This window comes from Microcebus murinus, chromosome 14, assembly GCF_040939455.1.
Source record: "Microcebus murinus isolate Inina chromosome 14, M.murinus_Inina_mat1.0, whole genome shotgun sequence".
Classification (NCBI taxonomy): domain Eukaryota; kingdom Metazoa; phylum Chordata; class Mammalia; order Primates; family Cheirogaleidae; genus Microcebus; species Microcebus murinus.
In genome coordinates, this window is record NC_134117.1 from 44712356 (window position 1) to 44728205 (window position 15850).

The 15850-nt window shown below is 34.0% G+C and overlaps 1 pseudogene; it reads left to right on the forward strand.

Annotated features, from left to right (window-relative positions):
- The first annotated feature begins 991 nt into the window (after positions 1-991).
- On the forward strand, positions 992-1238 carry LOC142875644 (thymosin beta-15A pseudogene; annotated as a pseudogene).
- Positions 1239-15850: the final 14612 nt, after the last annotated feature.

Genomic DNA, 15850 nt, shown 5'->3' on the forward strand with positions numbered 1-15850 from the left:
CCCATTCACCGTGCTGTGGTACAGATCTGGAAACTCTGCTCTGTGTGGTGTTAGTGAAATACCTCAAGGCAGTGTAGTATTATAGTTAGGAACAGCGAGTTGGGACCTGAACAGCCTGTGTTGAATCCTTGGTGCTACCAGTCAAGTGTGTGACCTTGGGTAAATTACTTAATCATTCCATACCTCCTTTGCCCCTATCTAAAAAAAAATAAAATAAAATAAGGAAAGGATAAAACCAGTATTAACTCTATCAAGGTTATTCTAAGGATTAAGTGACGTAAAGTACTTGGAAATGTACCGAGCAACCAGAGAACATCCACTAAATGCTTGCCACTTTTAACTTACTTAAATCGCCAGCAGATCAAAAGAAAATTCTTAACGCACATTTTGCCCTACAGAGGGGTAACCCTGCTGCTCACAAAAGGTGAAGTGAAATGACCTTTTTTTCCCAGGCAAAATATAGGTCTGGCTCCTTGACCTTTCAGTATAAAATGTCAATTAACGTCTCTTCATGGCTAATGGGCTGCTTTTTTAACACAGCAGTACCAAATACAATATCTGCATTTTAATCACCTCTAACTCTAGGCCTTCATCTGTTCTCTTCTTTCAAGAGCCCAGCTGAGGTTTCTTAAATACTTAAGAATAAATAACTTAAGGCAGTGGTTCTGAACCATTTTCTGCCAAAACACGTGCATGCACCCATACACGCACCTGCACAACAAATTCATTTGCACAAGCAAAAGAGTTCACTCCTATCTCTTAAATGCAATCAGGTGGGTTATTAAGAATAGATGGCCTCAGCTCTAAGAAATATGCCAATGAACTCCTCTGTTCCTCATAATTAGCTAAATTCAAGTCATCAAGTAGACTGATCAAAGTTATGAGAACTGCGTTATTAAAAATATAAGTAGGCATTGTTCAACAGAATTAAGACCCAATGGGGGACCTGGTCCGAGTGAGCGGCGGCCTCAGCTCGGCCCACGGCGTCCGCGAGTCTTCAAGCCTTCAGTCCTTCTCTTAGTCAAGATGAGTGATAAGCCAGACTTGTCGGAAGTGGAGAAGTTTGACAGGTCAAAACTGAAGAAAACTAGTACTGAAGAAAAAAATACTCTCCCTTCTAAGGAAACTATCCAGCAGGAGAAAGAGTCTGATCAAACGTCATAAAATGGGAATCTTCTTCCAAGAACGAATTTCAACATTGCTTGAGAGTCTTGGGTTTAGCCTTGTTTTTTGTTAACTATGTGTTTGTAGAGATTTTAGGCAACTTGTGATGTCTTCTCACCTATACTCCTTGGCTACTAAGTTATGAGTAACCAATGTTCCCTTAAGTTCATTTTTAAACTTCCCATTGGTGTATACATTCCAGGTGGCAGATGCTGTCAAAAGTCTTAACCATTGATGGCCTTTTTTTGTGTAGTCCTTGTCCCACCTACAGGATGAGCTAATTTTAACCTTTTACAATGGGTGCCTCCATTGCTTCATAATTTTCATGAAGTTTCATGTTTTTGTAGCTTCTCACAGTTTATTTTCATTTCTAATGTAGCAATACAATATTAATATGAGATGCAAAAAAAAAAAAGACCCAATGGGTATTTTGTTTTCACTGACCACATAACATCTTGTATAAAACATTCTTGTGAAGACATCATATACACACTGGGCAGTGTCCCTACATAAGCAACACTGGCCCAAGCTTTACTGAGCACAGTAGCTCCTCGACTGCTGGCCCCCAGCCGCTGTGCATCTTTTTGTTAGAGGAGACCAAGGTAGCCCGAGGTATTGTCCCTTCTCTCATGAGCTGCCTCAAAGGCAGATCTTCAAACTGGGGTGATGTGTAAACCACCAAAGTTCAAGATGATAAACCTGAGCATGGATATTTTTATATACCTGCTAGGTTCTCAATTTCCATTTCTACACTTTCCTAAAATTGATCTAAGAATGTGTGGGAATGTCACACATTCTTCTTATAATTCCTCTCTGCCTGATTTACCAAAAAAAAAAACCCAAAACCAAAAAAAACCCACCCCTTTCCTACCCTGAATCTTTCTGGTGTGCATGGCCTCACAGTATAAAGGGATAATTCAAATTTTACTGCGGTCAGTTTGATAAAGTGAAATCAGAAAGAAATCAGACTCTAATGCCTGATGAACCAATTCATTTGTAGTCCAGGTAATTTCCAATTCTCTGCTTTGAACAAAGCAGAAGGAGGGCAAATCCAGATGTCAGCTGATTGCTAAAAGTCATTTTTGATAACACTGTTTTGTGATTTTTGCCATGTGATATGGAAGGTCAAACTGAATGGCACTGTTACAACAAAACTCCTCTTATTACCATGTATTGTTCATGGGAACCAGGTTTCTCAAGATTATAGCTATAAAAACAAACAGAGGAATAGAATGTTGCTGAATCCTGTTTTATTCTGGTAATAATATTCAAACAAGAAGACATTTTTAAAAGTCTCATCTATCTCTTTAAGAAATGCAGTTCCAAAAAATGTTACTTTTAAAAAACGTAATAATTACCAAATCTTTTAATATATTTGTACTTCTTGGATAAATTTTGTGCTAATAATTATAATGGGAACTTAATGCAGTTGAAATTTCTTAGCACTTAAAGCTATACGGCCACAGAAAATGTTTAAATAATTATTTTAGATTTATATACACTTTTATTACCAAGAGATATAATACAGTGATCAATTTTAAAAATTGAACATAAAAATGTATTTCCTTATAGGAAGAGGAAGGAAATACACATTTAAGGAGAAAAGGAAATGTTGTAAAATTGGCTGCTAAAGATCTTCTTGATTTTTTTAAATGATGACCAAAAGTCTTAAATTATGTTATTTAAATATGATTGGATACATTTAAAAGAATGATATAAGAGTATCACTTTATTCTTTTTTTGTTTATTTATTTATTTTTTGAGACAGAGTCTCATTTTGTTGCCCAGGTTAGAGTGAGTGCCATGGTGTCAGCCTAGCTCACAGGCTCACAGCAACCTCAAACTCCTGGGCTCAAGCAATCCTCCTGCCTCAGCCTCCCGAGTAGCTGGGACTACAGGCATGTGCCACCATGCCCGGCTAATTTTTTTAATATATATTAGTTGGACAATTAATTTCTTTCTATTTATAGTAGAGACGGGGTCTCGCTCTTGCTCAGGCTGGTTTCAAACTCCTGACCTTGAGCAATCAGCCCACCTCAGACTTCCAGAGTGCTAGGATTACAGGCGTGAGCCACCGTGCCCAGCCAGACTACTAAGTGAAGTATCTCAAGAATGGAAAAACCAGCGCCACATGTACTCACCAGCAAATTGGTATTAACGGATCAACACCTAAGTGCACATATAGGAGTAACATTTATCGGGTGTTGGGAGGGTGGGAGGGGGAGGAGGGGATGGGTATATACAACCATAACGAGTAAGATGTGCAACGTTTGGGGGATGGTCACGCTTGAAGCTCTTACTCGAGGGGGGAGGGGGGCATGGGCAGTATATGTAACCTTAACACATGTACCCCCATAATACGCTAAAATAAAAAAATAAAAAATAACTCTAAAAATAAAAAAAATAACAATGTTTAACATAAACAGGAAGTCCTCATGTACAATAAATTAAAGGTAAAAATGTTAGATGTCAACTAAAAAAATGTGCAAAGAGGCAAATAGTTTTTCAAAATTTTAGGGGATATAAAAACCACTGGCTTAGGAGCTCATGTAAATGTTGTACTTAAATGCAAACACCATCCTCGGCCTAGATTTCTGTCCCATTCTCTCTCTCTTATACCCACTCTTTTCCCAGTCAGGCTTTGGGGGCTTTTTGTTTGTTTTTTGTTCTTCTTTTACTGGGCCAGTTTTACTAGGAGTAAAGTTTTTGCTTCCTAAAGATATATGCATTCAAAAAACTTAGAATTAAGAAACTAAATAGAAATACAAAAGATAATATCAATGACATAAATATTTCAATATGAACTCATAAAGCAATAATCTTCAATTTTCCTGCTTAATTCAGTAAGTTTCATGAGTCATGAATTAAAGTGTTCACATTTCAAATCTCTGAAACTTAAATTAAAAAGTAATATAAAACATACATAAAAGACAGAAAAGTAGACTTGAACTAGAAATGGAAAAACATGCCTTTGTTAATTTATAGCAATCTCAACTAAAATATTTTTTTTTCTGAAGTTAGACAAGTCAGTTCTGAAGTTTATTTGGAAGAATAAAGATATAATAAGCCAGGGAAACCCTGCAAAAGAAGATGGGACAGAAGTGGCTACTTGTACCAGATATTAAAACATATTACAAAATCTCTAATATTAAAACAGTCTAACACTGACACAGTAATAGGCAGACCAAGCAAGCAAAATATAAAATCCAGAATTACTTCCAATTACAAATACAAATTTAGTATTTGATAAAGACAGCCTCTCACTGCAGGAAAGTGACATTTTAGTAACTAGATAGAAAGAATATAAAATTAGGCCCATTCCTCATACCATACACCAAGATAACATCCAAATGAATCAGAAATTTAAATGTAAAACAATGAAACCATATAAGTACTGGAAGATAATCTGGGTGAATTCCTCTATAACCAAGAAATAGAGAAAACTTTTCTAATTATGATCAAAACCTAAGAATAACTAGATAGATAAATTTGATTAGTAAAAAGTTATATGGCAAAAGGAATCACAAGCAAAGTAAAATGACAAATGACACAATGGAAAAAATATTTATAATTTATATCACAAATAAAGGGAGTCTATATTAAAGAATTTCTAAAAAAAAAAAAATAGAGGGGAAAAAAGCACCAATAATGGTATAGAAAAAGGGGCTAGAGAAATAAACAGTTTACTGAAAAATATGTGAAAATTGCTCTTAATTACATGAAAAAGGTTCAACATTCCTCACAAGAGAAATAAAAGTTAAAACTGCCATATGTATTAGTTTATCCATTAAATTAGTAAAAATAATGTTTGATGACATATTCTGGGCAAGGCTGTGAGAAAACAGACATTCTCATACATTGGTGAGAATGCAAAACAGGGGAATTTGGCGATTCTGGGCAAAATGACATTCATTTGCCCTTTGATTCAACAATCTTGTTTTAGACATTTATCTCAAAGACAGACTGACAAAAACATGAAAAGACATATATTGGCAAAAAAAGAAAAGAAAAACATGAAAGACAAGGCAATTCATGGTAGGACTATTTACAATAGCATAAAACTGGGAATAATCCAAATACCCATCGAGAAGTGAAAAGCTAAATAAAATAATAATACGTTCACACAATGGCATTCTCTGTAGTTATGACTTATCTCCAAGATATCTTAAATTAAAAAAGCAAGATGGGGTGGGAAGTGTGATGCTACCTTTTATCTAAAAAAAGCAGGATGCAAGTATAGGTATCAAAGTTAGCTTATTATGTCAAAACCTATGAAAAGTTGAAACCATCAACTTTTAAAATGGTTAAGGGAGAAGGGAAGGAACATGGTAGAAGGGAAAGATATAATTTACATGATTATAAAATAAAATTTTAAAGCAGGAATTATTAATATTAAAAACAAAAAAATGAAACAAATGAACTTAAATGTGTGGCCAGCTGGAGGCCTTGCCATACAGACAGGGACTTTGCCACATGGCTTTAAAACAAGCAATTTGTATATTCCAAGTGAGATCTACGCAAAGATGAGAATAACTGGGGAAAAAATTTTACAGTAATCATATTGTTGGTGGTTGTATTGCTATTATTTTTTGAGACTATTAAGTGTACATGGTAGGATAAATCAAAAGAGTAATTGTTTGACATTCTAGTGTCACAGTTCCTGGGGTCCTTGAGAAATGTGACTCTTGGTGATGAAAAAGAAAAGATACAAATATAAGATAGGAGACTAGCGATCTCATTATTTTGAAAACTTTCTATATGAACTATATCAAAAGATGAGTGAACAGTGGATATAAGGGACTTTTCTCTTCATAGAAGCAATTCAACTAATATAAGAATTTGAACTATAGACTTAGAAAAGAATAAATTCTATAATCCGAATATCATCACTCTGCAGTTCCTAAACATTAGAGGATCTGTGAATTTTTCAATAGTGGCTAAAATCACAAAAAGAGACGACCAGGCAGTCATCATTTTGCCTCCACATAGAAGAACAAACCATAATTTATGAAAAAGTTTTTTTTAAAAGGTTCCAAATGTCTGAATCTGATAAAGCTTCTAAATCCAACTACCAATTTACAGGAAACATGGAAAATAAAAGAATAAATTCAATGACAACACAGGGATATAATAAAAAAAAGGGTTTAGTTTCTATGACAAAAAAAATTACAGAAGATTTAATAAATACAAAACAGAAAAGGGGTAACCAAAAGACTCAGGAGACATATCAACAAATCACAGTGTGTGGACCTTTTTAGAATCCTGATTCAAACAAACAAAGAATATTATGACATTTATGAGACAGTTGGAAACTGAAACTTACAGGATATTTGATGAATTCCAAATGGACCACAATGATGTTTAAGAAATTATTATTAAAGGTTTAGGTGGGATTGAAGTTTTAGGTATTGTAGTTAAGTTTTATTTTTTCTGAATTTTTTTCTCAGAGATACAAGGGAAATATTTAGGGCTGAAATGTAATGAAGCCTTTGATTTGGACTCACCATAATGCAGGAGAGAGGAAATTGGTGGGGTATAGATGAAACCAACCAGATTAGTCATGCATCTGTAATTGTTATGGGTGGTGATAGGTAGATGGCAGTTCATTCTAGTACTCTGCTTAATTCTGTATATGTTTAAAATTTTTCACAATAAACAGCTAACCAAAGCTTTCAGTTTCTATCCCCAAATAGCAAATTTATTTTGAAAAACATTTCCTGGATATGAGCCCTTCTTCAAAGCTATGGTGCTACAGAATCTAAAACAAAAGCAAAAGCATATTTTTTATTAAAATACCCAAAAGTATAGTGGAGCCAACAGCTATGTATCTACCACCTAGTATAAAGTATAAGAATTATGTTTCCCCACCCAATCCCCCTCTGTCCACTTCTCCCTACCCTCTCCAAAGGTAACCACTGTTTTGCGTTCAGTGATGAGTAGTTCCACATGTGGTAGTCAGTGTTTAAAGACAGCATTCCAACACCTCCAGGTGTTCATGCCCTGGTGCCGGCCCCTCCCCTTGAATTGGGGTTGACCTTAACACTGCTTTTGATCCATAGAATGTGGTGGAACTGATACTGTGTGACTTCTTAGGCCGGGTCATTAGAAGCTTTGCAACTTCCACTTGGGTCTCTTGGAACGTTTGCTCCTAGGTCATTTCTACTTGAAGTCCAGCTGCCACACTATGGGATGCCCAGACCACATGGAGAGGCTGTACTCTCAACCCTTACACCTTATTGCCTCTGTAAAAGTTAATTATAAAACACTTGATAAGTATAAGTTTAATAATATACAGGTGGTATCAAAAATCAAACAATAGGCAGTTAAGCCTCCAAGAAGTTTGAAAGTCACTATACCAGGTAAATGTCAAGCACAGTATTTTTTCAATCATTTCACATCAATAAAAGTCTTGTTTGTCTTTTTACACTATCTCAATTTAATACCAGCTGAAATAAAAAACATCAGACCCACCATGCATTTTAATCAATGCTGATTGATACTTAGCCTACATAAATAGTAGCAATCAACATATGCCAAATTTCCGAAAGAAGTTTAGTATAATTACACAAAAAACAAGTCTCTAAGTCTCAAAGAAACAAAGCTTTTAGGGGAAGGAGCCTTTATCTTGAAACTCAAAAGAAAAAATAATCCCACAAAAAGCAATAGATAATGGTGGTGAAGTTAGAGAAACCTAGAGAATTTTAATAATTTTGTCCTCCTGACCTTTTCCAGCAAAGAAACTCCACAAAGAGGAAGTACAAGGGTCAGTCAAGGAAATAAGTGTGAATGAAAGAAGAATCCAGATGCATCAGACAGTTAGGGTTCCATTCAGATTCCAAATTAATTTGAATTCAGCTGAGGATTAGCCAGTAATTTTAACAACAAATTGTTATCCATACAGACAATTACAACATATTTTATTAATAGACCCCTCTAGCAGTCCAATTTAGGTGTAAGTAATTGAAAAATAATCTTTTTTTAAAATTAGAACTAGATCACATGTGGTATCTATAGTTCTCCAATGAGCCAATAAAATCTTTGGAGTTGGTGATATGAAAATTTTTTAAGGCTCAGGCTTTTAATCTTTATTAGGAAAACAAAAATAAACACATTCAGGGACAAAAACCAGCTATCTTAGGAAAGCTAAAAAAAAAAAAAAAGGATGAATTCAATGAATTAATCAAAATCTCCTATGTGTATCAGTTAATAGATATCTTTATTTCCTCAACAAATAGATTCTGGGGGGGTTTTTGGTTTGTTTTTGTTGTTGTTGTTGTTGTAGTTGTTTGTTTGTTTCCTTTCATTTGTGGGGTTTTTTTCAGAATGCTGTGGGGTAAAAATGTTTTAGTTACAAGGACTTAAGTGCCACTTAAGTCAAAGTTATAAGTGTGCCCATGACCCAGATAGTGTACCTTGTACCCATTAGATACGATTTCACCCATTTTTTCCTTCCCCCTCCCACCTGCATGATTTCCATTGAGTTTTACTTTCATCTGTGCCCATGAGTGCTGATCAGTTAGTTCCAATAGTAAGTACATGTGGTGTTTGTTTTTCTATTCTTTAGATAGTTCACTGAGAAGAATGGTCTCCAGTTTCATCCAGCTTGTTGCAAAAGATATTAATTCATTTTTTATGGCTGAGTAGTACTCCATGGTATATATATAACACATTTTATTAATCCATTCATGAATTCATGAGTACTTGGGTTGATTACACATGTTTGTGATTATGAATTGTGCTGTAGTAAACATTCTAATGCAGGTGTCTTTTTGACAAAAATCACTTTTTTTCCTTTGGGTAAATACACAGTACTGAGATTGATGGGACAAATCGTAGGTCTATTTTTAGTTCTTTGATGAATCTCCATACTATTTTCCATAGAGGTTCCACTAGTTTGCAGTCTCACCAACAGTGTATAAGTATTCCTGCCTCTCCAGATCCATGCCACCATCGATCATCTTGGGATTTTTTGATAACAGCCATTCTCACTAGAGTTAGGTGATATCTCATTGTGGTTTTGATTTGCATTTATCTGATGATTAGTGAAATTGAGCATTTTTTCATATGTTTATATGCCATTAGTCTATCTTCTTTGGAAAAACTTCTGTTCATGCTTTTTGCCCACTTGATAATGGGGTTGACTTTTTTTTTTTTTTTTGCTTCCATTCTTTGTAGATTCTGGTTATTAACCCTTTATCAGATGTATAGAATGCAAATATTTTCTCCCATTCTGCAAGTTGCCTATTTGCTCTGTTCATTGTTTCTTTGGCTATACAGAAGCTTTTTAATTTAATCAAGTCCCATTTGTTTATTTTTGTTGTTGTTGGGATGGCCCTTGGGATCTTCTTCATGAATTCTTTGCCTAAGCCAATGTCTAGAAGAGTTTTTCCAACATTTTCTTCTAGAATTCTTATGGTTTCATGTCTTAGATTTAAGTCTGTGATCCATTTTGAATTAATTTTTGTGAGAGGTAAGAGATATGGATCCTGTTTCAATCTTACACATGTGGCCAACCAATTTTCCCAGCACCATTTATTGCATAGGAATTCTTTTCCCTAGTGTATATTGCTGTCTACTTTGTCAAAGATCAGATGTCTATATGTGGATGGTTTAACATCTGAGTTTTCTGTCCTGTTCGATTGGTACACGTCTTTATTTTTGTGCCAATACAATGCTGTTTTGGTTACTATAGTCTTGCAGTATAGCTTAAAGTCTGGTAAAGCGATGCCTTCAGATTTGTTCCTTTTCTTTAAAGTTTCCTTGGCTATTTGGGTTCTTTTCTGGTTCCAAACAAAGGGGAGAATTATTTTTTCTAGATCAGTGAAAAATAATGTTGGTATTTTGATAGGGATGTACAGAATCTATAAATTACTTTGGGTAATGTAAACATTAAAAATGTTGACTATACCAATCCATGAGCATAATATGGTTTTCCATTTGTGCAACCTGTGATTTCTTTCCTCAGTGATTTGTAGTTCCCTTTGTAGAAACATTTTACCTCCTTGGTTAAATGTATTCCTAGGTATTTTATTTTCTTTGTAGCTACTGTGAAAGGTATTGAGTCTGTGATTTGATTCTCAGCTTGACTGTTGTTGGCATGCAGGAATCCTACTGATTTGTGTACATTGATTTTGTAATGAGACTTTGTTGAATTTATTTATCAATTCCAGGAGTCTCTTGGCAGAACTTTTGGGGTTTTCTAGACATAAGGTCATATCATCAGCAAAGAGCGATAGTTTGACCTCCACTTTCCCCATTTGGATACCTTTGATTTCCTTCTCTTGTCTGATTGCTCTGGCTAGGACTTCCAGCACTACGTGAACAGAAATGGTGACAGAGGGCACCCTTGTCTTGTTCCAGTTTTGAGTGGGAATGCTTTCAACTTTTCCCCATTCATTATGATGTTGGCTGTAGGTTTGTTGTAATGGCTTTTATAATATTTATATATGTTCTATCTATGTCTATTTTGTTAAGAGTTTTTATAATAAAAGGGTGAATTTTGTTAAATGCTTTTTCTGCATCTATTGAGATGATCATATGATCTTTGTTTTTGCTTCTGTTTATGTGGTGAATCACATTTATGGATTTACATATATTGAACCAACCTTGCATCCCTATGATATGGCCCACTTGGCTGTGGTGGATTATTTTTTTGATGTGCTGCTGAATTTGGTTTGCTATAATTTTATTGAGGATTCTTGCATATATATTCATAAGGGATATTGGTCTATATTTTTCTTTTTGTGTTGTGTCCTTTCTTGGCTTTGGTATCAAGATGATACTGGCTTCATAGAATGAGTTGAGGATTCCTTCCTTCTTGATGTTATAAAATAATTTCTGTAATGTATGTATCAATTCTTTGTAGGTCAGATAAAATTTGGCTGTGAAACCATCTGGTCTGGGGCTTTTTTTGTTTGAAGATTTTTTATTGCTGCTTTAATTTTTTTGCTCATAATTGGTCTCTTCAGGATTCTATTTCTTCCTGATTGAGCCTTGGGAGGTTGTGTGCTTCCAGGAATTTGTCCATTTCCTCAATGTTTTCAAGTTAATATGCAGAGATATTTTTATATTATTCACAGATGATATTTTGCATTTCTGTGGTATCAGTTGTAATACCTCCTTTTTCATGTCTGACTGAGCTTATTTGGATCCTTTTGTATTTCTGGTTAATCTAGAAAGAGATCAATTTTATTTATATTTTCAAAGAACCAACATTTTGTTTCATTAATCTTCTGTATTTTTGTTTGTTTGTTTGTTTTCAATTTCATTAAGTTCTGCTCTGACCTTATGCTGGGTTTGGGATTGGTTTGCTCTTCCTTTTCTAGTTCCTTGAGATGATTCATAAGATTGTTGATTTGTGATCTGTCTTTCTGATGCAGGCATTCAAGGCTATTAATTTTCCCATTAGGACTGCTTTTGCTGAATTGCACAGATTTTGATAACCTCTGTCCCCTTTGTCATTTAGTTCAAGGAATCTTTTGATTTCCATTCTAATTTCCTCCCTAACCCAATAATCATTTAGCAGTAGGTTATTTAATCTCCATGACTTTGTATAGAAATAAGTGTTTCTGTTTGAGTTGATTTCTAATTTTATTCCACTATGGTCTCATAAGATACAAGGTATAATTTCTATTTTATTTTTAATTTGTTGAGACATGTTTTATGGCCTATGATATGATCAATCATAGAGAATATTCCATGTGCCAATGAGAAGAATGTGTATTCTGTAGTTTTGGGGTAGAATGTGTTATAAATGTCTGTTAGGCCATTTGTTCTAGAGTCCCATTTAAGTACAGTGTTTCTTCATTTATTTTCTGCATGGAAGATCTGTCCAGTTTTGTCAATGGTGTGCTGAAGTCCCCAGCAATTACTTAATTGCTGTTTATCACTTTGTTTAGGCCTAGAAGGGTTTGCTACATGAATATGGGTGCATAAATATTTAGGAGAATTATATCTTCTTGATAAATTGCTTCCTTTACTATTAAATAATGTCCCCTTTGTCTTTCTTTACTATTGTTGAAGTCTATGTTATATGATATGAGAATGACTACACCTGCTTTCTTTTCATTTCCATTTGCATGGAATATTTTTTCCATCCCTTCACCTTCAGTCTAAATTAGTCCTTATGGATTAGATATGTTTGCTGGAGACTGAAGACATTTGGCTTGAATTTTTTAATCCATTCAGCCAGCCTATGTCTCTATAGTGAGGTATTCAAGCCACTCACATTTATTGAAAGGATTGATAAGTGGGATGCACGTGTGTTCATCCTGTTGAGTAGAAACTTGTTGCTTCGTTTTACCTCTTGAGCCATTATTTTATATGAGCTCTGAGCTTTAGCTTTGGGTTTGGGTGGGTTTCTATTGTGCTTTGGGTTTGGGTGGGTTTCTATTGTGCTGATCAATGTAAAATGCAGATCTGAGCACTTCCTGCAGGGCAGGTCTGGTCTTGACAAATTCCCTCAGTGTTTGCTTGTCTGAACAAGCCTTTATTTCTCCCTCATATAAGAATAAGCCTTTATTTCTCCCTCATATAAGAGCAATAAGTCAAATGCAACTTAGTTTTGTAGGATACAAAATTCTAGGCTGCCCATTATTCTGTTTAAGAAGATGGAAGACGGAGCCCCAATCCCTTCTGGCTTGTAAGGTCTTAGTTGAGAAGTCTACAGTGAGCCTGATGGGTTTTCCTTTACAAGTTCCCTGATGTTTTCACCTTATGGCTCACAGGAGTTCCTTCTCTGTTAACTTTGGCTAGTCTGAATGACTATGTGTCATGGTTATTGCCTCTTTGTGATGAATCTCCCAGGTGTCTTTTGAGTTTCTTGTACCTATGGCCCAGTCAGGCTGACATATAAAATACCAACCACAGACATTAATGGAAAAAGTTGAATGCAAGAACAGATGAGCAATGTAAACAGAGAGATGGAAACTCTAAAAGGGTATCTAAAGGAAGTGTTAAAAATCAAAAACACTGTAACAGAAATGAAAGATGCCTTTGTTGGGCTCATCATAGACTGGACACAGCTGAGGAAACAATCAGTGAGTTTCAAGATGTCAGTAGAAACTTCCCAAAATAAAATGCAAAGAGAAAAAAGAATTTTTAAAAACGGAACAGAATATTCAAAAACTGTTAGACAATTATAAAAGGTTTCATATACACATAATGGCAATGCCAGGAGAAAGAGAGAGAAAGGAACAGAAGAAATATTTGAGAAAATAATGACCAAGAATTTTCAAAACTTAATGACAGACACCAAACTACAGATCCAGGAAGCTCAGAGAACACCAGCAGGATAAATACCCAAAAAATCTACATCTAGGCATATCATGTTCAAAACACAGAAAATCAAAGATAAAAAGAGAAAAATCTTGAAAGAAGCCAGAGGAAATAAACACATTACCTAAAAAAAAGAACAAAGATAAACATTATATCAGAATTCTCCTCAGAAACTACACAAGCAAGAAGAGAGTGGCATGAAATATTTAAAATGTTATAAGAAAAAAACCATAAACCTACAGTTCTGTTCCCAACAAAATTATTCATTAAAAGGGATGAGAAATAAAGACTTTATCAGATAAACAAAAATTGAGGAAATTTATCACCAATAGACCTGCCATGCAAGAAATATTAAAGAACATTCTTCAGAGAGAAGGAAAATGATACTGGTATAAAACTTGGATCTACATTTTAAAAGGTAGAGTATTAGACATAAACACATTAAGGTAAAATAAAGGCTTTTTCTTTTCTTATTCTTAACTGATTTAACACAGAGTTTGTTCAATGACTCTTAATTTCAATAGTAGTAACAATGCATTCAGTGATAATAGCTTATTCAGTGATTATCATTTATAATTTAGTAATTACAGTTTATCCTGCTGGATCTGTAAATTTATCAGTAATTGACTGATCCAGCAGGATAAATGCAATGAATGAAAGCAGTGTTAAAAGGGATAGGAGAAAGGAAATAAAAATCTCTGTTATAAAGCACTTGCATTACACATGTAATGGTATAGTGTTGTTTGAAAGTAAACTTGGATTAGTCGTAAGTCAATATTGGAAACTTTAGGGGAAACCACAGAAATTTTTTAAAGGTATATAATTTATATGTTAAGAAGAGACAAAATGGAATCATATAAAATACTCAACTAGTACCAGAGAAGAAACAAAGAATAAGGACAGCAAATAAAAAATAGTAAAATAAATATGGTAGATATTAAGCCAACTATATAATTACTTTAAGAACAAAGGTTCTAAATTTACAAATACAAAAACAGAGACTCTCATAATGAAAACAAAAAAAACCTAAATATATGTTGTCTATAAAAAGCACTTTAAATATAAAGATATACATAGATCAAAAGGACTGAAAAAAAGATATCCTGTGTTAACAAGAATCAAGTGGAAATTGATGTAGCTATATTAATTTCTTAAAATTCTGATTTCCCAGCAAGGAAAAATATCAGAGATAAAGAGGGGTATTATATTATAATAAAAAGGTCAATATTCAAGAAAACATAAATAATTATGTGTATGTCTAACAAAAGAAAGTTAAAATATGTCAGGCAAAAACTAAAAGAACTACAAAAAGAAATATATAAATCCACTATTACTGTGGAGACTTCAACTTTTTTTTAAAACAGTAGTTGACAGATCCAATAAGCATAAAATCAGTAAAGACAGTTGAACTAAAGAGCACCACCAAACAACTGCACCTGATTGACATTTATAGAATATTTCACCTAATGACAGTAGAATATATATTCTTCTCAAGCTTACATGGAACATTCCCCAACATAGATCACTTTCTGAGCCACAAAACATACCTTAGCAAACCTAACCAATAGAAACCATACAAAGCACATGCTCAGACCACAATGGAATTAAACTAGAAATCAGTAACAAAGAGATAACTAGAAAATCTCAACATAATTGGACATTAAACAATATATTTCTAAATAACACATGAGTCAAAGAAGAAATCTCAAGAGAAGTTAAAAATATTTTGAAGTAAATAAAAATAAAAACTTATGGAATTCAGCGAAACCAGTGCTTAGAAATTTACAGCATTGGAAACATTAGAAAAAGAACAAAGATCTAAAATCAATAAACTGTCACCTTAAAAACCCTGAGAAATAAGAGCAATATAAGTCAAATGCAAGCAGAGGAGAATAAAAACTAGAGCAAAAATCAATACAATTGAGAATAAAAAAATCAATGAAATCAAAAGCTAGGTCTTTGCAAAGATCAATAGAATTGATAAAGCTCTAGCCAGGATAAGGAAGAAAAAAGAATGGGCAAGACACAAATTATTTTTATCAGAAATGAAAGAAGGACCACCACTACTGATCTCGTGGACATTAATGATAAAAGAATATTATGAACAGCTATACACCTACAAATTTTATAACCCAGATGAAATGGATCACTTTCTAGAAAGATAACTTGAAATTTAATAAAACTCACATAAGGAGAAATAGGTAATCTCAATAGTCATTATCTATTAAAGAAATTGAATCAATAATTAATAACTTTCATAAACAGAAAGCATGAGTTCCCAATAGGTTCACCGGTGACTTCTACCAAACATTTAATAAGGAGATAATAGCAACTTTTCTACAATTTCTCCCAGAAAATAGAAGCAGAGGAAATACTTCTTAACTCATTCTATGAGGCCAGCATTAACCTA